The following is a 21,131-nucleotide window of genomic DNA, read 5'->3' as shown; positions in this document are numbered from 1 at the left end:
TCTCCCGTTCTCTATCCCATTCTTTCGCTTTCTACCTCAATCTCTCGCTCTCTGTCATTGTTACAGAAACTGTACTTGCCTATCTGACAGTGTGATCCTCCAAAGAGCCAGGCAATAATATAGAAGTAGGCAATAATCTACATTTCAGCGACCATTAAGAGATGGTGTCTAGAGAAACTCACAGCCTCCTAACAAGGCGCATGCTATGTCATTTCCATTCTCGGCTCGAGGTATTTACCAGGGTTACATTGAACTGGGAAACTGGGAAAACAACGGGATAAGGGGAACAAATTATTTTCCATTTGCTTTCGAGACATTATAATGTTTTTTCTATTGGATGTGTATGAACAGAAGCTGACAGATGACTGCCACTGACAACACAAATTTCACCCCACAGAAGTTCCGTGGAGTCTTCTTTGATCATTCTTGCTTCCTCGTCACATTTCTCTTTGTTGCTAAGCTATTTTACCTCAAAAAGTCTTGTCTGTCTGAGAAAAAAAGTTCTCTCCCAGAGGTATTTTGCCCTCAGACGTCCCTTTTTTCCTCCTAGTATTACATGTAATAACAAGGTGAGACACTCTAGTTTAATTATTGTGGCATTGCGCTGACACTTGCGAATCCCACTAATCAACACACTCTTCCTCACAGGAGGAATGGAATGAGAAAAGGATTACAGTACTCCCACAATGCTGCTGGCCTGTGTGGCACATTTTAAGCGGCAAAAAAAACTGAGAGGGGAATCTCCCTGTATTGTCCCCACCTACATAGTGGAGAGTTGAGAGGCTGCTTTGACTGAGAAATGTTTCTTATTCCCTTAGATAGCTTTATTTTGCAAAATTATGAATGACGCTTTCTTCTCATTAAAATAAAAAAATACGACCTCTAATTGGATACCTACACCTTTTCTAAATTACTGGCAAACAATGATATCGGCCCACACCTTGCTGGCCACTCTCCTGCATTTCTGGCCTTTGCACTGACTGCCTCCCCATTCTCAGTCTAATGAGATTAGAACTGTAGATAGAGGTTAAAAACGGTTTAATTGAGAACCTAAACAAACACAGCATAACCTTGTGTAGCCAGTCTGCATTATTGATGTGCAGTGTGTACTTCAAGCGAGAGCATGAAGACAGCGCTTGCCTATCAAAGTCTTTATCTGGACTTGTTTTGGGGCTGGATCCTGTTGTGTGCCACACATATTGATATTACTGCAGGGCAAGCGATTTATCAGTATTACTTGGGGACTTTGAACATCGTTTACATTAAGTGTAAGACAATGTGGCCCATTTGTAATTGGATGGACCTCATCTAGGCTCGCAGCACAGGCAGGCAGGCACAAGCATGCAGTCCGACACACACACACACACACAATTCAGCGTGAGCTCACTTACAACTAAGCCACTGGGTAATTAGCTAAAACCAGTTTTGTGGTCTGATATAGTAAAAGGGACGCCTGCAGGGTGAATGAACAGTGTGTTTCTGGCTCCAATGGAGCACTGGGATGGATGAGATACCAAAACTGTGTACAAACCTCAGAGGAGAGGAGAGCAGAGCAGAGGAGAAGAAAAGGAGAGCAGAGCGGAGGAGTAAAATGAGGAATGGAGAGGACAGACAGAGAAACAAGAAAAGTAGGGAGGTTTAAACCCCAATCAAGAGAGGTATCACTTGTCATCCATATCTAGGGCCTGTGTACAGAGCCCAGAACACCGAGCCCTTCCTCACCAGGTGCTCCGCTCCTCTTTACCAGCTAGCTTGACAGCTTCCTCAAAGACGTGGACGCTGGACCTCCGCCAGACCTTTATGAGCTGAATCTCATTTGGCTGTGCCTCTGTGTGCTCTGACAACAGCCTGTTCATAAATGCAGCAACACAGAGGAAGGAAGTCAAGATAAAGACCAGACATTGTGACATCAGCAGCTGCTGGGGCTGCTCTAGCCTGTCACTGGTGAATTCTTTTTACCTTTACTGGATTGGGTCAAAGTGTCACAATAATAAAACACCCTCCCAATTTTCACTCAAAATCAAATCAAATTGAGACAGGGTTGCCCCGGTTACAGGCACTATGGTAGTGCATAACTAGTGGTCCTTACCACAGCTAGACCCATACCAACTCTAGTACTGCATCTTTATATGCACAGTAGCTAATACATGTTATATTTAATGTATGTAGACTAGCAGTATGAACGTGTCCTTGAACAACCATTCCTCCCACCCACCCCTGGATACAGCCCCTCCCCTCTGATAGCTCATCAAGCCATCAGCCCTGGGGCGGGAGAGGTTAATGAGACCCATGACTCGTCACTGTGGGGGGTATACCCTCCAAAGGGGGGTAACCTAATGGTGAAACAAAACCATGTGATGTCCCAATGTTAGATGGACTGCTTCTCTGTTTGGGAGTATTGCACGGTTGGGTCAAATGGAACTGACTACCATGTCTATGTCTATGATTTTTTGGGTTCGTTTGTGGAAGCAGACTGCTCATGGACCAAACTTGAGATCAGCAAAGATCCAGTGATCGCAGCAGTATGGGGGATGGTTAAGCTCAGATAGCTATGTCTCTCCCCAAAAGGTTTTGCCACTTACAGTAATGGTCTAACAATGAAATCTCACAACTAAAGTTATGTACAGCCAATGAGAATAAAGCCCTTAGCTTTTGTGAGAACTTCCAAAAATATACATTTTACACCTCAGTGACAGACAATGAAATAGAGTGAACGAGAAAGAGAGAGAGAGAGTTCAGCTTGCACACGTCCACAGCAGGATAACAAGGAACTTAGTCTTCACAGTTGCTTTTTTTGGATGTGGCTATCTTTCACAAAAATGCCGAAACTGGTTGCTAGGCAACGCCAAATATGTCAGCAGCAGAGACAGATAGTGAGGTACCTTTTCTTGCTTACAACTTCAGTCTTCTCCACACAGAGGGAGCACAGCCTGTAGGTCAGGAAATGACATAAATGACATGGCTAAAACATTGTTCCCATTTTCAGTGACTTAATCATGACTAAAACAACGTTACATAACAGAAAAATGCAGGGGGGACAGATACTACAGTAGTGACTCACTGTCACCTCACAAATTACCCAGCAGCAAACATCTAAACAACAGGGCTACAATGTGCACAAAGCATGTTGGCATTTTAATGGGCCATAAACACGATGTTTAACGCCACATAAAAAATAATAATATACCCATTCATTCCAGACACTGCCCACATATTGCATATTCTCTATGGTGATTATCGCTGCAGTATTAAAAAAAAAAAACGATCTAAGCGACCCATCTGAATTTCATCAGATCTTTTTAATCTGGTCTTGTCGTGAGACATTCCCATGCCCTGGCCTCCCACTCTGATCCTGTTGGCGTGAATCTTTTCAGTTCCTCTTCCTCAGGGCTTGGCAGGGATAGGCTGCCATGGATTGTGGGCGGCGTGCGGCGTTCAGTTCTCAGCTTGTCACAGCGCGAGGAGATAAGGGGGTGAAACTCCGGTGACCCGTGCTGTATCCCTGGCAGAGAGCCGCTGTGGCAGAGAGCAGGGGAGCTGGATCTCTGGAGAGCTCAGGGAGCACAAGGTGGTGATGGATACCTGGAATCACACCCTGAGGTTCTCCAAGGGAGACGCTTTACAGTAGGAGCCAGGGAAGAGGGGAGAGGAGGAGAGCGGAAACAATGGGGGGTGGGGAGAAGAAAAAGTGTTAGGATAAGAGAGTTAGAGAGTATGTTGGGGCGAGGGCGTTGGAGAGAGGGGGAGAAAGGGGAAAGAGAGGTATATGGTTAGGAAAAAAGACTGGAGGGAGGGCGGAGGGGAGGGAAGTAGGCTCGACAGACCAGCGTTTGAGAGAGAGGGAGATACTCAATTCCCTGACAGCAGCACTAGAGCAGATGTCAGGTGTGTTTACTCTTTCCAATACTTGGAGCCCATGCTTGGACCTTATTGTCAGGTTGAACCTTTCTGATCCCAGGGGTCTAGTCTCACTGTGCTGTTTGGCCCTGGGAGGACACACCTGGACAGAAATGCCAGTGCAGTAAGAATGCAGCCTATGGACCAAGTGTTGTGTGATGCTAGTCTTTTATGTCAGTCAACAAATCAAACGCGTACTAGAGATATTACACACACACACTAACACCACCTGTACTGTAGTGTTCTGTTCTCTGTACAGCTCTCTGCTCTCATATACTAACACACACACACACACACACATGACACAATCTATAAGCTTCCAATGCTTGTGACCCAAATCTGAGATCAAAGGAAGAACCCACCTTTCAGGCTAAAATCCCAACTAGGGAGGAAAAAATAACACTTCTTTTTGCGTCCCGACGACATGTTCCTTTCCTGTGTACTGCACCGTGCATGCAGCCATCTCTCAGGGCCCCCCCGAGCACCGCTCCATTTTGGGGAACAGGAAATCATACAGAATTCCACAATCACTGACTTGTACAGTAAATATTATGTGAGTGAGAGCTCTTTTGAAATCCTGAGCTTGAAGTATTACAGTAGCACATCTCCTGTAACCCTTTGGATTTGGCAATATGAAATGATTAAGCAACACGAGGATTCAGCACCAGAGAGGACCAGCATCCAGGACAGCCAGCCAGGAAGCCAGGCTGGTGGAGCTCCCCTCACTCTCGCTGCTCAGCTGTGGCCCCTGGCCCTCTGCCCTCAGGTCAGAGTTACGCTCTACCCACAAAACAGTGGTTCCCAGAGCAGCAGATGGTGGATACATGATAGGCTGTCATCCCTCATGACCAGTGTTGTGTGGTGGGGAGATGTGTGCGTGCGTGTGTGTGTGTGTGCGTGTGTGTGTGTGTGTGTGTGTGTGTGTGTGTGTGTGTGTGTGTGTGCGTGTGTGTGTGTGTGTGTGTGTGTGTGTGTGTGTGCGTGCGTGCGTGCGTGGTGAACAGTCGGTAGGAGAGGACGGAGACAGTAACGAACATAATGTTCTCAGCAATATGTTCGTTTCAACTGCGCTACTGCTAGCAGAAAGAGAGAGAGAGGAAGAGAGGGAGAGAGATAAGGAAAGAGAGAGAGGTGAAGGGGAAGAGAAGGAGAGAGAGAGCGGAGATAAATCAGCCTTTGAGGTTCCAGACTTAGTCTAATGTTCCAGAAAAGTGGCTCAGAAATCACAGTAGGGTGGTGGAGGGTGTTTTGGTTTCCACATTAGACCTCCCAGACCAGCTGTTGTTGCCCTTACACACACACACACACACACACACACATGCACACACCATCCTGAATAGACATGGGTCAGTCACAGAGATCAATTACATTGAAGTGTTTGAAAGCAATGTGTGCACAGGATTTGCCTTACAGACGCCATTTCTGGGTATGTAGTAAGTGTCTAATTGCTAAGACTTTACACATCACAATTGTATTTTTACAGATGTGTCTGCAGTGGGTGAGTGTAGCAAGCTATGCTCCTTTGCACTCGGCAAAACACCTGTTTTCTGGTCATTTGCATCCGTACGGACACAAAAGTTTAGCTGCATCTGTATTTCTGTAGTAAAATCCACCATTTTGAAAATGTACAAAGTTCAACACACCCATAAGGATTGCACAGACATGCCACACAGTCCACTCACATATGCAACAGTGTGAACCAGGTGTTACGTCTATTTGATTTCTCCACACTCACTTACTGAGGCAAAGGAGTACTAATGAGGGTCCTGATGACGTCAGAGATGGTTAACCCCCGACCCCGCGCTTTCACCATGACGATGCCCCTTTTCCCCGTCCCCTGTAGCTAGGCAACATCAGCCTGCCGCAACCTTGCAGGCTAGAGAGTCTGAGCACAAATGGTCGTCACACATTTGAGCACAGTTGAGAGGGCTAACGCCTCAGACAGAGGAGAGGGGTGGTGTGTGTGACCATCTGAACAGGACGCTGAAACACGTCAGAGTTGAGCATCAAACCTGACTGACCAGGCCAGCCTCTGAACTGCCAGTCCTGGGGCTGGTGGCCATCTCTTTGGTATGACTTTACAGCTTGGCAATTAGGATAACAGCCTAATCATTTGTAACACAGATATTAATGAACATTAAATTTGCCAAATCACGAGTTCCTGACACTGGCATGTTCTTTTATGCATAGATGTGTTCTTCAGCCAGCTTCTGCCCTCTTGACATTAAGCAGATGTCTACACAGCCAATTAGTGTTGAAATCTGAGGCTGGGAACCTGTGTTATCGGAGCATAGCACGGTGTGTGCGAGCGAATGTGTGTGCATGAGGTGCACACCTAAATCAAGCTATCATAGTCCCTGGACACCAATGTCAACCAGCCTGCAGGGAACAAGCGTGAGCCAGCTACGGTTCACTGACCTCCACTTTGGAATTACCCGGGGTCACTGTCCAGCCAGCCGGTACAGAAATACACAGATAAACTGAGATAACCAAGAAGTATGTTTCACTGGTGTTTGTGTCTTTCATCAGTATCACTTCCTCACTTACGTGCCCTTTCATAGGTTCAATCTTGCGTCTCTAACTTGCAGGTGACCACCTCTTTAGCAAGCAACACTACGAAATAAAATTGCTGAAATGTCACACTAACTTCACTGGAATGTCACACTAACTTCACTGGAATGTCACACTAACCTTGCTGTAATATCTCAGTTACATTGCTAGAACATTGCAGTCAAGTTCATTGCTAGAACGTCATAGCAACGTAGCTGGAAACCCCACATTCTGGGAACATTTCTGGATGGTTCCAGCAGTTTGTAATGTTGCTGGGAGGTTCCAGCAGTTCGGTGGCAACCCACAGACTTCTGCTCTTCTCCCGGTGTTCCCAGCATGTTACTGAGAGGGCACAGGTTGTACAGTACTCAGCTGTGTGTGTGTCACTGGGTTGAATTAAAGGCTGGGCATGGAGGGGGCTCCACCTTCACAGAGCTCACCCTCACAGAGCCAAGCAGGGGGCACAACGCACACACTCTCATAACCAGCCAAAGGGCCCCGGTGGAGCACAAGGTCAAGGGCACAAGTTGTATTCCACTATCTGGAAAAAATTGCTAGTTAATTGTATCTACTGGCTCTTGTTTGCTTTTTCTGACCCAACATATCTTGCTAAAAAGTTGTCAGGCACTATTGTGTAAAGACAAAATGATGATTTACTGAACCAGCCATACAGGTTCTAAACACCATTTACATTGACTTTCCTATTCCCGTATGAGTTCTCTAGTTAAGCTTGGCTCAGAATTGCATTAGTTTCCCAAATCAATGGCACAGCTCTGTGTGTGTGTGTGTGTGTGTGTGTGTGTGTGTGTGTGTGTGTGTGTGTGTGTGTGTGTGTGTGTGTGTGTGTGTGTGTGTGAATGTACATGTTACCTCACATGTGTGCTCACCTGCCAAGCCAACCAAGAAAGCTTAGCACTAGTCACAGAGGCCCCCTCACTGCACTGTGAGGTTCGCATAATAGCATCAGCGCTCGGCATTACCAGTGAGGATGTGAGTGTGTGTGTGTGTGTGACATCCTGGGTGAGTCTGACACCCCCTGCCATCAACGACCGGCAGGCTCTGTGACACTAGCTCGAGACCAAGTCAGAGGTGGAGATGGCAGCCCGAACAAATGAACACACGCTCACTTCCGATCCCCATCCCGATCCCATAAGCCCCCTCTTTCCCCCCAGGGTAGTGGCTGTCAGCCCCCTAGTTCTCCACGGGATAGACCTGCACACACACAGGCAATCCTATTATCTCCTGGGGAGCGGTTCAATCTACATGATGCTAAAAGGAGAAAGAAAGAACAACACTAATACATTTTATGCTTGGCGAGAGCCCGATTAAAGCAACACAGGTCGATGCCGTAGTTTCTTCTTTTAAAGAAATGCATTTCCCAATTGTGGGTGATGAGCAGCTACGAAATCCTTTTGTAGACTTCCATAGCCTATGTTAGGTTGAAAATCAGTCATCTGACCATTCAGATACCTGACCAAGATCCCATTTAATTTCAAAGTACCCCCTCGACCCCAGCACCACGATAGTAATCCTTTGAAAACTCAGGCAAAACAACTATCCAAATGCATTATTGACAGGAGTGAGGGGAGAGGGATTGTTCCATCTCAACAGGAAGGTTCTTCCGCAGGGCTTCCCCCAGTCTAGCATCCCTCGCCGTGTCTGTCAAGGTCTGCATTTTATTACTCAGGCAAAGAAAAACTGAAAGAAGACACCTTTTTCACAGCTCCCTCGCTCACCTCAGGACCTCAATCCCCTGGTGGGTGTTTATGGAAACCAAGACTCATTATTCCAGAGGAAGCTGTCCTGCTTGTTCTGCAGCCCTACAGGGTCGAGCTAGGGTCGTTTCCTTTACCTCGGATCTTGCCACACGTCTGGAAGGGTCACAGTCTGAGCGTCACTAGTACAGCTGTGAGTCATTAAAAAAAACATATGTTGGCGAGCTGCGTCGTCCGAAATATCCCAAATGCATGAACAAGTACATAGAGGGCACCAAAACCCATTTGGCTGGTCTATGATTCATTCAATAATGGTTTCAGACTCTCCCATGAAACAGACAAGTCAAAGTCTGGAAGCCTTTGTGTCATGTGTCATTTCCAGACCTGAATAGATCCATGTGTCCCAGCTTTTAACATAGAGACAGAGCGGTGAAGAGAGGTCTGCTCTTGTTCCACATCAGAGGAGGAGATACCAACTGGAGAACAGCAGAATCTCTCCCCCTCCTATCCATACATGCATACACACTTAGTTACTGTACAAACTTTCCATACTGTACACACCTTACATACAAGCATTCACATACTTACTGCATGTACTGTATGAGTGTATACACTCACACAAACATATTGGCAGTTATTCATTATACACTAAAACCCACCTACGCAATGGAGCCCACCATTGCACACACATAGATGCACGTTCAAACACACTCTCACAGAAACACACACACACAAATAACCCTTCTCTAAACAAGTCCACCCACACACACACATACACACAGACTGTGTGCTCTGGCCCAGATCCTATAAAGCACCACTGTTTGGTGGAATGTACAGAGAAAACACACACAGACACACACAGACACACACACACACACTACAGCTCCTGAGCATCTCCATGGAAACAGGCTGGAGAGCAGCACATCCCGCTCTGCGTAGTGTCAGAGAGAGGATGAAGCCAGTCCTCATTAGGCGAGCTAGAGGGACCACAGCAGAAGGTGCTTCCATTATTAACCGCTCCAGCTTCTCACCGAACAGAGCACACACTCGTGCCAGGATGAGAAAGTTTCCTAACACTCCTGAGAAACATTTGACCCCAGGTCTACTCCCTGCTTCCACCCCCACCTCACACAATCTCACTCCCAGAAGATCATGTCTTATGATGTTAAGTGAGAGTTGTGGTTTAGTGTAGTGGTGACACAGAGGAATGGGTTAACCTCACTCCTCACAGTCATCAATACAACCCGCTCATGCTGTCCGATAGCTAGCTAAACTGTCTGTGGACTGTAGCTGGCTAATGCGCTGTTTAGAATAGGAGTGGGAGACCAGGTGTTTGTAGGTCAGAGAACACAAGAGTGAAAATGGCGAGGGAGGAAGGGTGCACGATTGAGCAAATCAGGGACACCTGTGACATCCAACTGTAGCTTTACATTGAAACATATGGACAGTTGACAGCACATCTAGATCCTTCTAAGCCCTTTATAACAAGAGCAGCAGCAGAAATATCGTAGATCCAAACTGAATTTGCATCAAGCTGAACATCCTTTTCCTCTGCCTCTGCCTCCCACACACTCTGCAACAGTACCGCACTGGTGTGAGTGAAATGGCTTGGCTTCCCTGTAGGAAGACAGCCAGTCTTGTTCTTAACATGTTATGTCCTTTTTTGGAAAGTTTATATCGTACCGACCAGTTATTTTAACAATTTCACTCAAAGGGCTGGCTGCCACACCTAACACCAAACGTCCCACTAAACTTTCCCTGCCAATACTAGGCCTAGACATTGTGTGTGTGTGTGTGTGTGTGTGTGTGTGTGTGTGTGTGTGTGTGTGTGTGTGTGTGTGTGTGTGTGTGTGTGTGTGTGTGTGTGTGTGTGTGTGTGTGTGTGTGTGTGTATTTATGTAAGTGACACACTCAATATATTTGAATGGCAGATTGCAGTGTACACATAAACATGTATGTGTGCGTGTGCATGTAACAGGCACAATGGATGTAAAGGCTCTGAATGCTCTCCAGTCAAACTCACATTCACTCTCCCACCCACCCACTCACTCATCACCCACACTCACCCCATCCCATGATGAAGCACAACCACTACATGAGCAGTGATTCAAAGCCGTGTAGGCTGCAACACTATCATGTAGTGACTCTTCCTACTACACCCTAGAAAGCCCTACTGTTCACACACACACACACACACACACACACAAGCCTACTGAAAGATCCCACTAACCTGCAGTGGAAAGATATACAACTGAACTGCCTGCACGGAACCATGAGACCAAAGATATGAAGAGCGAGAGAGGTAGAGAGAAAGAGAGAGAGAGGTAGCGAGAAAGATAAAGGGGTGGAGGGAGTCCATACATTTGGCTTATGATCACAGGGCTCGATCTACACACAGCTTTTATAGCCCATAAAGCATTGCGTGAGGAATCCCGTGACAGAAACTAAAGGCCAGATAAGCACATTACCCAGCTCATAAATTGAGGATGTATGATTGATAAGGACCATGCTCCAAACACAGAACGGAGCCTTGGGGAGGGGAGAGGAGGAGCAGAGGAGGAGAAGTGACGCTTTGGGCCGGTTGATCGTGGAGCTGGACTGGGGAAACGCCAGGAGGAGAGGGCACCTGAGAGCAGGTACTGGAGCTAGCTGTGAGGTAACGAGCTGGCCAATCCCTCTGAGACTCTCCTCTGCATTCCTCTGCCAGAGATGACAAATGACCACCTCCACCAGACACCTTGATTCAAATGTATGGTGCTCGATATGGTTCATACAGCAATGTGGACTAGAGATTTGTCTTTGCTGCATGTTTGTGTGTGTGTGTGTGTGTCTGTGTGTTACAGACTATGAATACATGTTTTCCCAACTGTACTGTTCCTCAGTCAGGAATTGAAGGATGATATCAATAACAGTGAAGATTAGTATCTCTTCATTGAGGCCAAGTATATCACACTGTACTGCCTGAAGCTAACAAGCCTAGCACAGGGTAATGATCTCCTAATGGTATACACACACACACACACACAGCATACGTGGCCAAAGCCCTGTGATGCTGCTTAACTGCAGAACAGTGTGTTTAGTAGGAGCTTGAGTAGCTGCCTCTAATCTACGAGGATGTTGAGGGAGGATGTGTGTGTGTGTGTGTGTGTGTGGGATGGGGGTTATGAGGTCTCCATGGGGCTTGAAGGTAGTACCAGCCCAGTGTGTGAGGGACAGAAAGAAGATGGGGAAGCCATGGCTCAGCTGTACAACACCACATGGTTCAAACAGTACCCACTGAGGGAGGAGAGCTCTCTCTCTTTTCCTTTCTATGTGGCAGCCTATCTCTCTCTCTCTCTCTTTCTCTCTCTCTCTCTCTCTCTCTCTCTCTCTCTCTCTCTCTCTCTCTCTCTCTCTCTCTCTCTCTCTCTCTCTCTGTCTCCATTCCACCAGCCATTCCTGCTCCCTTCATTTCTTTCTACTCCCTCTCCTCTTTATATTTTTGGGGATCTGTGTCTACTTAAACAGCACACACATAGCCATCAGTGTGATGTCAATGCTGCTGCCCGTAGTTAAACGTTTCAGTTTGACACCATTAAAAAAACATCGCTCTGACAGCAACCAATGGGAAAATAATTTCCATCGGGAAACTGCGGTCGAAGGACTCCAGTATGAGATTATCGCTAGGCAACATTTCTTCAACAGTGAATGTATTTATTTGGGGAATTTGTGATGAAACACTGCAGTAAGCCAGACACCAGCAGTCACATAGTGATGTTGGTCATCTCCCCAGGTTAAATCCCCCCTGCTGCCCATGAAGAAGACTGGGAGGTTGTCCCTCCTACTCAGCTGACAAACACACACAGACAAACACACACATGTACACCGACACAAACTTACACACATGCATATACACACCTATACCCACACACACAGACAAATACACACATGTACAGACATACACACCCAACCACCCACCCACACACACACAAACCATTACACATATCCATCCATGGAAAGAATGAAGCAACATGCTGTCCATATAAATATGAACGTGTTGCGTGTAGCTGATATGTTCCACTTTCCATGCTTCGACACAGCTTAGGGTGAATTTAGCCTCCTTGGTTTGCTGAATACAAAGTACTTCACCTCCACTGACAACTTTCAATCTGCCTGTTCCTTTCAATCTGCGAGACACCACACCTGACAAAAACAAAATGACATGCAGACAGGAGGAGGAAGCGATAGAGAATGAGAAAGAAGTGGCGTTTTCCTCTGCCATGTGAAAATGATGGAGTCACTGTGGCTGGGTCTGCGGTCTTTAGAGTGTGGCATCAGGTCATGAATCCCAAATGTTCTTACCTTCCAGCGCGACTAGGTTCTGGAGACATTGGAGCGCATACGCCGCGTCTTCACACGATGATGGGAGGGCATGGAACCGTCATGAGAAGTGCACACACACCAATCTCAGTCTGCAGTCGGGTCTTCTGTCTGTCCCTACCGCTTACGTCTCTCTCTCTTGTTGTCTCACTCTTTCTCTCTTGATTATTTGGCGTTGTTTTTCTATTTTATCCAAGCCCTCAGAGGAATGGAGTGCTGAGGAGGAGGGGGAGAGGCTATGTAACACCAGGAACAGTGTTGGGCTCTGCGTGCGCTCCTCCACTGCAGCATTGGGAGAGACAGAGGCGCGCGCTGCATGTTTCTCAAGCTCCAAGTGCTCAACGCAAAACACGGACCTGGAACACACAGCCACACGGATCCAGGATCCTGCAGCTATCTGGATTTTCAGTCCACAAGCTCTCTCCCTCCCTCTCTCTCTCCCTGTTGCAATGTATCTCTCGCTCTTTATCGCCGCCACCTCTCTCTCTCTCTCTCTCTGTCCCTCTCTCTCCCCTTCTGGTTCTCTTCACCTCTTCAGGTTGTATTGTATTTGACTATTCTTCGCAGCCATCCTCCTCCACCTCTTTTCTGGTCTGTTACTGTAGCACACTAAGGTGGTGGTTGTGGGACCTGATACTTTTGGCAATAAAATGTCAAGCTCAATAAAGCACCAGCCAGCCACAATTCTGAAATGACATCACTTCCTCACCGGACCCACAGAAAGAGGTTTCCTTGTCTCGTAGGTCAGTGAGGGACACTGACATTACCCTCATAGTTCGATCTCGTATGACCACATGCAGGCTAGCATCATCAGGCGAGCCAAACTAAGCCGAAACTCAAGAGTAGGCTACAGTATATATTTTTAGTTAAGGGTGAATCTGATGGTTCTTGTAACCTTGTCCATCATAGAGAGACATACTAGTCATAGATAAAACATACATTTATATGGTTCACTACCTTATGTAATCATAAATAGTATGAATGTGATCAACTTTATTATTCTGTAAAAAACGACATGGATGTGACTGGCACAAGTTGGATGCAAAGCACCTCTCTCCTCAGCAAGACTCATCATTAATAATGAGATTCCTCTCAGGGCAACCCTCAAATTCACCTCACGTACCCTCTCTTTCACTGATCTCTTCCCTCTCTGAACACTCTGAAGGGAAAATCTGGAGAAAAAATATAAACACTGGATTCTGAGAGGATGCTATCGATTAGGAGGTAATGTGCGGCTAGTTGGCATTATGCTGAAGTGGTCATAACTTTGGAAGGGTGGGGTGGGGGCTACTGCTGGGGAGAGGAGGGCAAATTCCTGATAAGCATCTTATAAAACTATCAAAAGTGTAAACCCATCCTGATTTCATCTGCAAAGCCAGAAGGAAGTCAATACAAGACATCTTAAGTCAATGAGATTCCATCTGACTTCACAAGACATCACGTAAAACGCGGACAAATTAGCAGAGAAACAAGTTAGCAATCGCCAAACTGTATATTTCCCCACATAAAAATCTTCATCCTCAGTATAACATAACTACAAGCTAACGGCCACCTCTTTACAGGATAAACTGATCCATGTACAGTTTGACTTACTGTAAACTGATGCTTCGGGCTAAAGTCAAGTGATCAAATGTACAGTACCAACCTGTAAGATAAATAACCCTGCTGTAGACATTGAACAGAGAACCCCGGTCCCTGCGTTATTTTGTTCCTGCCCCTCATTTGAATAAGGTGAGCATTAATTATGGTAGTGCAGACCAGAAAGCCACGGCTAGTTATTTGCCTGCTGCTAGCTCAAGGACTACGCCTGGCTTGACGACTTGCTCTCCTCCAGAGAAATGCCACTCAACACCACTCCACCTTCCCTCAGCAATAAATACAAAGTAGCACCCGGCAATTGACATGATTAAGAATGCATCTGTGATTTATTTGATTTATTTAAGGGAGTTAGACCAGCAGAGGTGCTTTGGTGGGGGCTCAGAGGGGGGAGTGGAATGTGGAGCAGGATGGACTGAGAGGAGCAGGAAAAGAAGAAATATGTTTTCAAGCCTGTTAGTTCTCTGGAGCCAGACAGGCTGGAGACCGGAGATGGATAACTCTAGAGCAGCAGTGATGCCTGAAGGTCATCGAAACCCAAACCCACACATGAGCCAGACTCAAACGTATCCCGTACAAGATATACATAAGCAGGCTCCAACCTGGGCCACATATTTTACACTCATTCAAGACCCAATATTACATTGAGTGGAACCTTAACCAGACAGACTGGCCCTTTGCCACATGGGAGGCCCTTCTCCAAGCAGAGAGTGCCACCTTGTGGTGGAGGTTGAGAAAGCGGTTGACTTTGCTGCTGGGGTGCATGAGACAGGGCACGCCAATGAGGATATACGGACTAGCATTTAGTAGGCTAAGTATGATATAGAAATAGCTCAAATACAATGAAAATACATACACACATTATTTTTACTTTTAATGCCTAATTAATAATTCCAATCTTTTTTCAGAGGTATAGCCGTATCTGTCTTTGCTGAATAACCAAATATTAAAAAGCACATTCTATAACATCCCATTCCCTTCATATCAGCTCCTCTTCAAGGTTATTTTTAATGAAGAACCGAGTAGGCAGATTTGCCATTTCCAAATGACGCCTGCTGTAAGCAATTAATATGCACAGTCTCAGTCACAACCTTGGGAAAGTGATGAGTCAGGCTTGATTTAGCACAGGGTCTGAGGAGGAACAATGGAAAAAAACCTCCGCTGAGTTTCTGTGAACATCAAACCTTCATGTCGTTTCTCTGATGCAGAGATCAGATCTCCGATGTACCTTCTCTTTGAGGGGGAATCATCATGCTGATGAAGCAACTAAACGTAGAGCCCAGCTTATACAACAAACGAACAATCAGTACAATCTTGATCATGCATTGTTGGTGTACAGCTGTAATCACAGCCCCGATAAGAGTTTTAAGGGGTACTTGATTGCACGGCCACTGTACAACAAATTGCATAACTATCATTCATACGACATCTCTGGCAGGAGGAAATAAGGATGGTTTAAGTTAAAGAAACTTACCATAGAAGTTAAGACTGGGCTGTGGTTGTTGTTTATGTAATTTAGAAATAAACGGTCTGTATAGTTGGCTGGCCCAAGTCTAAAATATCCTACTCTACATCTGTGGGGAGATTGAGGGGTCGTGGTGACCCAAAGACAACAAAAAAACGTTTCTAGGTGATTTGAGGCTATTTTACCAGAGGTTGTTTAGTGGATCAGACACAGTCAAGGAGGCCCCAGGCACAGGGGCCCCATGTGCCCATGTGCAGCACTTGATCTGCTTGTTGGCAGAGCCAGCTCTGCTGTGTAGTGCTTTCAGCTGAGGTATGTTTCCTACTTGAGCAGGCAGTGCAAGCAGCCTACAGCAGGGTTGGAAACTCTCTGCTCCCCCACTTACTGCTCAGCTATTCTCAGATCATTGCTACTGAATTGCTGCTTTCTGTTTGATGGATGTGACATTCATTCTTTCATCATGTTGATTTAGTCAGCGCTCCGACATCTTACCTGAGTTCTTGTCAAGGAAAATACACCAGTGTGTCCAAAGTAGCCATGGCAACACCTGTGACAGATACAGCAATTTGGATGGAAATAGTACAATGAAGTTGAGTCACTAGACATAAACACAGAACAGCTTAATGTATCATGTAACATGTATAAGACAAGGAGAAATGACAGCATAAGCTCTATACTTACTAAATCCATAAAACTGAAACTGAAATTTGACATTTAAGATGTAGACCCCTATAGATAAGCATACATAGTACCCAATTGGTGAACTAGATATCCAACATTTTGAAGAGCATTATGTCTAAAGATAGAGCTTATACTGATCTTTTGTACATCTGCTCAGTCTAACGTCAATCACACATGCATTACCTTGACTAGTTCAAAGGTTATACAGAGTGGTAGTGATGGGAAGTTCGGTTCTTTTTACTGATTCGGTTCTTTGAATCTCGTTCAGTAAAATGAACGAATCTTTTTTCGAGTCATTTGTTCATTTCGGGGGGGGGGGGGGGGGGGGGGGGGGGGGTTGGGGGCTATACGTCCACTGCAAAGGACGTATAGCCCCTATACGTCCACTGTAGGTTAGTGCATGACATGTGCACCAGCAAATACTATTTCAAAATAAATTCCTGCATTAAAATAATGTATCATGAGTTTGTATGATTTGGTCATGTATTATCACACTAGCATTTAATTATCACGTCAAACAATTACACTGCACTAAACTGTAAGTGTAAATGTAAAGTGAAAATAACAAAACCAGTCAGTATGATGACTTGAGCGAATATCATTCATTCACGTCTTACTAAAACAGCGGCCACGCGAAAGGGAATAAGGAAACTGTTTTCTCTACTAAAAAATACAATGCGGGTCACGTGAAAAAAGGATCCAAAGACTCGTAGAAAGACCGAGTCGGGGAAGGAACTAATCATTCGTTTCCTCTAGCTACAGAGCCTATGCAGGTCACGTGAAAAATGATCCAAAGACTCGTAGAAAGACCTAGTCGGGAAATGAACGAATCACTCGTTGAGAGGACTCGTTACTCCCGAGTCCTTATAAGGATTCGTTCAAATGAACGAATCGTTCACGAACGACACATCACTACAGAGTGGCCACAAGTAGGCCTACATATGAACGCATAGCCTTCAGTGCATTAATTTCCTCTATGTTGACTTCAACACAGCTCTACTATTAACCCCATCACATTAAACACATAGTTAAGGTTTTGCAGAACAAGGGTGGACATATTTTTTCCACAAATGCACTAATACATTTTATTTTCCTTTGATAAACTTTATTTAGACATTAAACTGTTTACAGTTGCTGATGTTAATCTTGATAATGAGCAAGTAAGGGTTGAGTGAACTTTATGAAAAATCAGGCAGCTATTTAAGAATTAATTCTAGTCTCAAGGATGCTGATAATATCGGTAAGCATGTCCTGTGAATATTTTAACAGGTCTAGATCGTTCCAGCCTGCAAGAGCCATCAGTGTAACTCCCGCAAAGTGTACAATGACGCAAACTAAATTATGTCTTTACAAACGTCAAGCCCACTTCCTGTAATATTCGTGTCATCTGTTAAGATGTCTTTCTACCGATGGTCTTTTAAGTCAACACGAATCTAGGCAGTTAGCAAAGTAACGCAATGACTGGTCGACGATGTATTTGCATGAAAACAAATGCTGAAACATAATACTTCACTTTAAAAAAGTGTTGAGAGCATCTTAAAGGTATGACCATCAAGCATGATATAGCTTACCTTTTTCAGTGAAGACATTCTACCCTCTTTTCATAGCCAGAAACTGTAAATGTGTCAGTCACATCCATGTGAATGGAATGACGCCTTCACTGTTATTGCCTAACTGTTCAGGAAAGTTACTGCTGCGTGCCGTTGCGGTTTTATGAGGCAGTAGACAAGCTGATGGGCTTTATGTTCTAGCTAAAGATGTCTCTAGACGATCTCGTGTTAGATAGATTTGTGTATTGTAGCCAACATCCAAACGTGGTCTCTTGCACGCCCTCTCGAAGGTTTTCTGTCCATACGCCTTTTTTGCTTAAGACAAGGTGTGAAATATGGATAGACGCAATTTTTCATGAGGGATTATAAAGTATACCTATTAATGACTTTCTAAGTAGGTTTGTCCACAGTAGGTTTCAGGCATGTGGCACTTGCCTAGTCAAAGATAGCAGGAGGTGCATTGTATTTAGCTCTACATCAAATGGAAAACAAAGCCTGCCCTGAAATACCCCCCCTGTAATTTATGTTCTGTATATCCCAGTATCAAATTATGCAAACTGTATACTGAGGGGACTAGTATGAGTAGCCTAGTAGGCAGAAAAAACGTTTCTAAAGGTTGAACAAAAAAAACGTGAAAAAAGGTTTTGAAAGGTTTTTTTTCTTTTTTTTTTTCTAAAGTTTCTAAAGATTTACATTAACATGTATTCATTTAGCAGACGCTTTTATCCAAAGCGACTTTGAAGAGAGAGCTTTACAAAAGTGCATAGGTCACTGATCATAACACCGAGATATCCCCAAACATTGCAGGTAGCCAAACATGAAGCATACATTGTGAAAAAAACTAAAATAAGTGCCAAACGGGAAGAACTTTAAGAGCATGTAGTGAAACAAGTTAAAATTAAACAACATGAACCTCCAAAAAGTGCAAGACTGTACCTGTAGACAAGCAAGCAACAGTAAAAATATTTCACAGTGAGTACAATAATTTTAAATCAGTTACAGCTAACCAACAAGAGCAACAAGTCTCTAAGTAAGAGTTATTGTGATCCTGAAGGAAACTAACATCAAGTCCAGCAAATCATTCCTAGGTATCATTGTATTCCCGGAACAAGTGTGTCTTGAACATTTTCTTGATGGTGGGGAGACAGTCAGTGTCTCTGATGGAGGTGGGGAGTTGATTCCACCACTGGGGGGCCAGGCTGGAGAAGAGCTTGTGTTTGACCGGGCGGTCTTGAGTGGTGGGACCACCAGACGGTTGTCAGAAGAAGACCGTAGGTGGCAGGTGGGGGTGCAAGGCTGGAGGAGAGACTTGATGTAGTCGGGGCCATTCCCGTTCACCGCTTGGAAGGTCAGTACCAGGGTCTTGAATCTGATACGGGCCGTGATGGGTAGCCAATGAAGGGAAATGAGGAGCGGGGTAACGTGGGAGCGTCAGGGTAAGTTGAAGACCAGATGAGCCGCTGCGTTCTGAATCCTCTGGAGAGGGCGGGTTGCGCATGCTGGGAGACCGGTGAGCAGCGAGTTGCAGTAGTCCAAGTTGGAGAGGACAAGTGCTTGGACTAGCAGCTGGGTGGAATGTTCAGACAGGTATCTCCTGATCTTCCGGATGTTGTAGAGGGTGAATCTACACGACCAGGAGACCGCAGCATGTGGGCTGTAAGGGAGAGCTTGTCATCCATGGTCACTCCGAGGTTCCTGGCAGAGGATGAGATTTCTAAAGATTTCTAAATAGTTTTTTCGCCAAAAGATAGCCTTGAAATGCACCCCACTTGTAATTTCTATTCTGTATATCCCAGCATCAAAAAGAAAACGTTTCTAAAGGTTGAACAACAACAAAAATTGAACTAAAGTTTTGAAAGGTAGAACATAGAAAGAGAGCGAGAGAGAGCGAGATAGAACAATAGAGAGAGAGAGAGAGAGAGAGAGAGCAAGAGAGAGAGAGAGAGAGAGCAAGAGAGAGAGAGAGAGAGAGAGCAAGAGAGAGAGAGAGAGAGCAAGAGAGAGAGAGAGAGAGAGAGAGAGAGAGAGAGAATATGTAAGGAGAACAAAATACAGATATTTGTGTAAAAGATATAAGGAGGGAAAATAAAAAGTTGGCAGAAAAATGTATAGTGACGTAAAGTAGGCCTATTGATACCAGAAAGTACGCATGTGCTCCAGCATTGCGCTGAAAATTGCAGATTGAACGTGGTGCAGATTCAAACTTCACAAAGCAAATACTAATTACTACAGGAACGTTGTTAATACACAAATACCACTTTTTATCAATCCATGCCTCTTTCCAAACGTAGTGATAATAAAAAAAACTGTACAATAATAAATATTAGGCTTACATAATGTTTAATATCGCCAGGTATTTTTTTGTCCACGGTGTTAATACATACAAAAGCATCTTTACATTTACATGTAGTTATTTATTTTTGTCAATATTTCTACCCAAGTTCCTCAACACTTTATCTAAATTCTCTTGCCATGTATTTGCTTTTTGTATCTATGCTAAAACTTAGAGACTTTAATATGTAAATGTAGACCTGCTCAGTTAGCCTATAGGAAATGTCCGTATCACCCACCTGAATACAAATGGCATGTACTCTTGTATTTCTCCTTCTAAAACAAATTTGAGTTGGAACCGAGTGCATTAATTCTTAACGTCTCAAATTATAATAAAACCTGGTTGTGAACGTGATTTTTTTTTCTCTTGAGGCTGTCAGTTTGCCGCATTGGGATGCAATCCGCGCAGAAGTGAGTTCAGCGCGCGACTGAATTAATTCTCCCCTTTCTCCTTTCAATAATTTTCACTTATCTGCACAAGATTTACAGAATGCGTAGCTACTAAATCATCTACCCCGATCTGCATGGATGTACATGCCTGGATGTTAGTAACGCTAAAGCTGTAGAGGAAAGCAAGACCGAACGCGGTGCTGGGAGGCAGAGGTGAGCTAGGAAGGCTTTTCAAAACCTGAAGCTTTAAGGTGGTGGATAGTTACATGTTTCGTTTTAATGGCCAAAAGCTAATGCCTTTGTCTTATTCCAGAGTGTGTGCATTTAGCTCAAATGTTTGTTTGCCGTTTGCAGTCTGGTCATTGACACGTGTATTCAGCAGGTGTAGCATTAGGAAACTACGACCGATATCGCAGACACCTTAAACATTAATAGTAAGTTAATATGCAAGTATTTAATGCAATATTTTGTATGTATCTATTATCCTATGTACTATCCTACATTTAATCTTGAGGACGGATATGGCTGTGTTATGACTCACTCATTTGACTTCACTACATAATTATTGGTATCATCTATTTATTTAATATGCAGCAT

At 44.7% G+C, this 21,131-nt stretch overlaps 1 protein-coding gene across 1 annotated transcript in view; it reads right to left on the bottom strand.

Moving 5' to 3' along the window:
* LOC124469228 (disks large-associated protein 2-like) overlaps positions 1–17,864 on the bottom strand; it is a 59,941-nt gene extending 42,077 nt beyond the window's left edge. Inside the window, exons 1-2 of the mRNA XM_047022386.1 lie at positions 17,835–17,864; positions 16,075–16,129 (exon numbers count right to left, since the gene is read on the bottom strand). The gene's annotated coding sequence lies outside the window, so the exon portion shown is untranslated. The remainder of the gene's footprint in view (positions 1–16,074; positions 16,130–17,834) is intronic.
* Between the last annotated feature and the right edge of the window lie 3,267 nt (positions 17,865–21,131).

This window comes from Hypomesus transpacificus, chromosome 6, assembly GCF_021917145.1.
Source record: "Hypomesus transpacificus isolate Combined female chromosome 6, fHypTra1, whole genome shotgun sequence".
NCBI classification, from domain to species: Eukaryota; Metazoa; Chordata; class Actinopteri; order Osmeriformes; family Osmeridae; genus Hypomesus; species Hypomesus transpacificus.
Note: the sequence above shows the minus strand (reverse complement) of the source record. Positions and strands in the feature narration are given on the sequence as shown.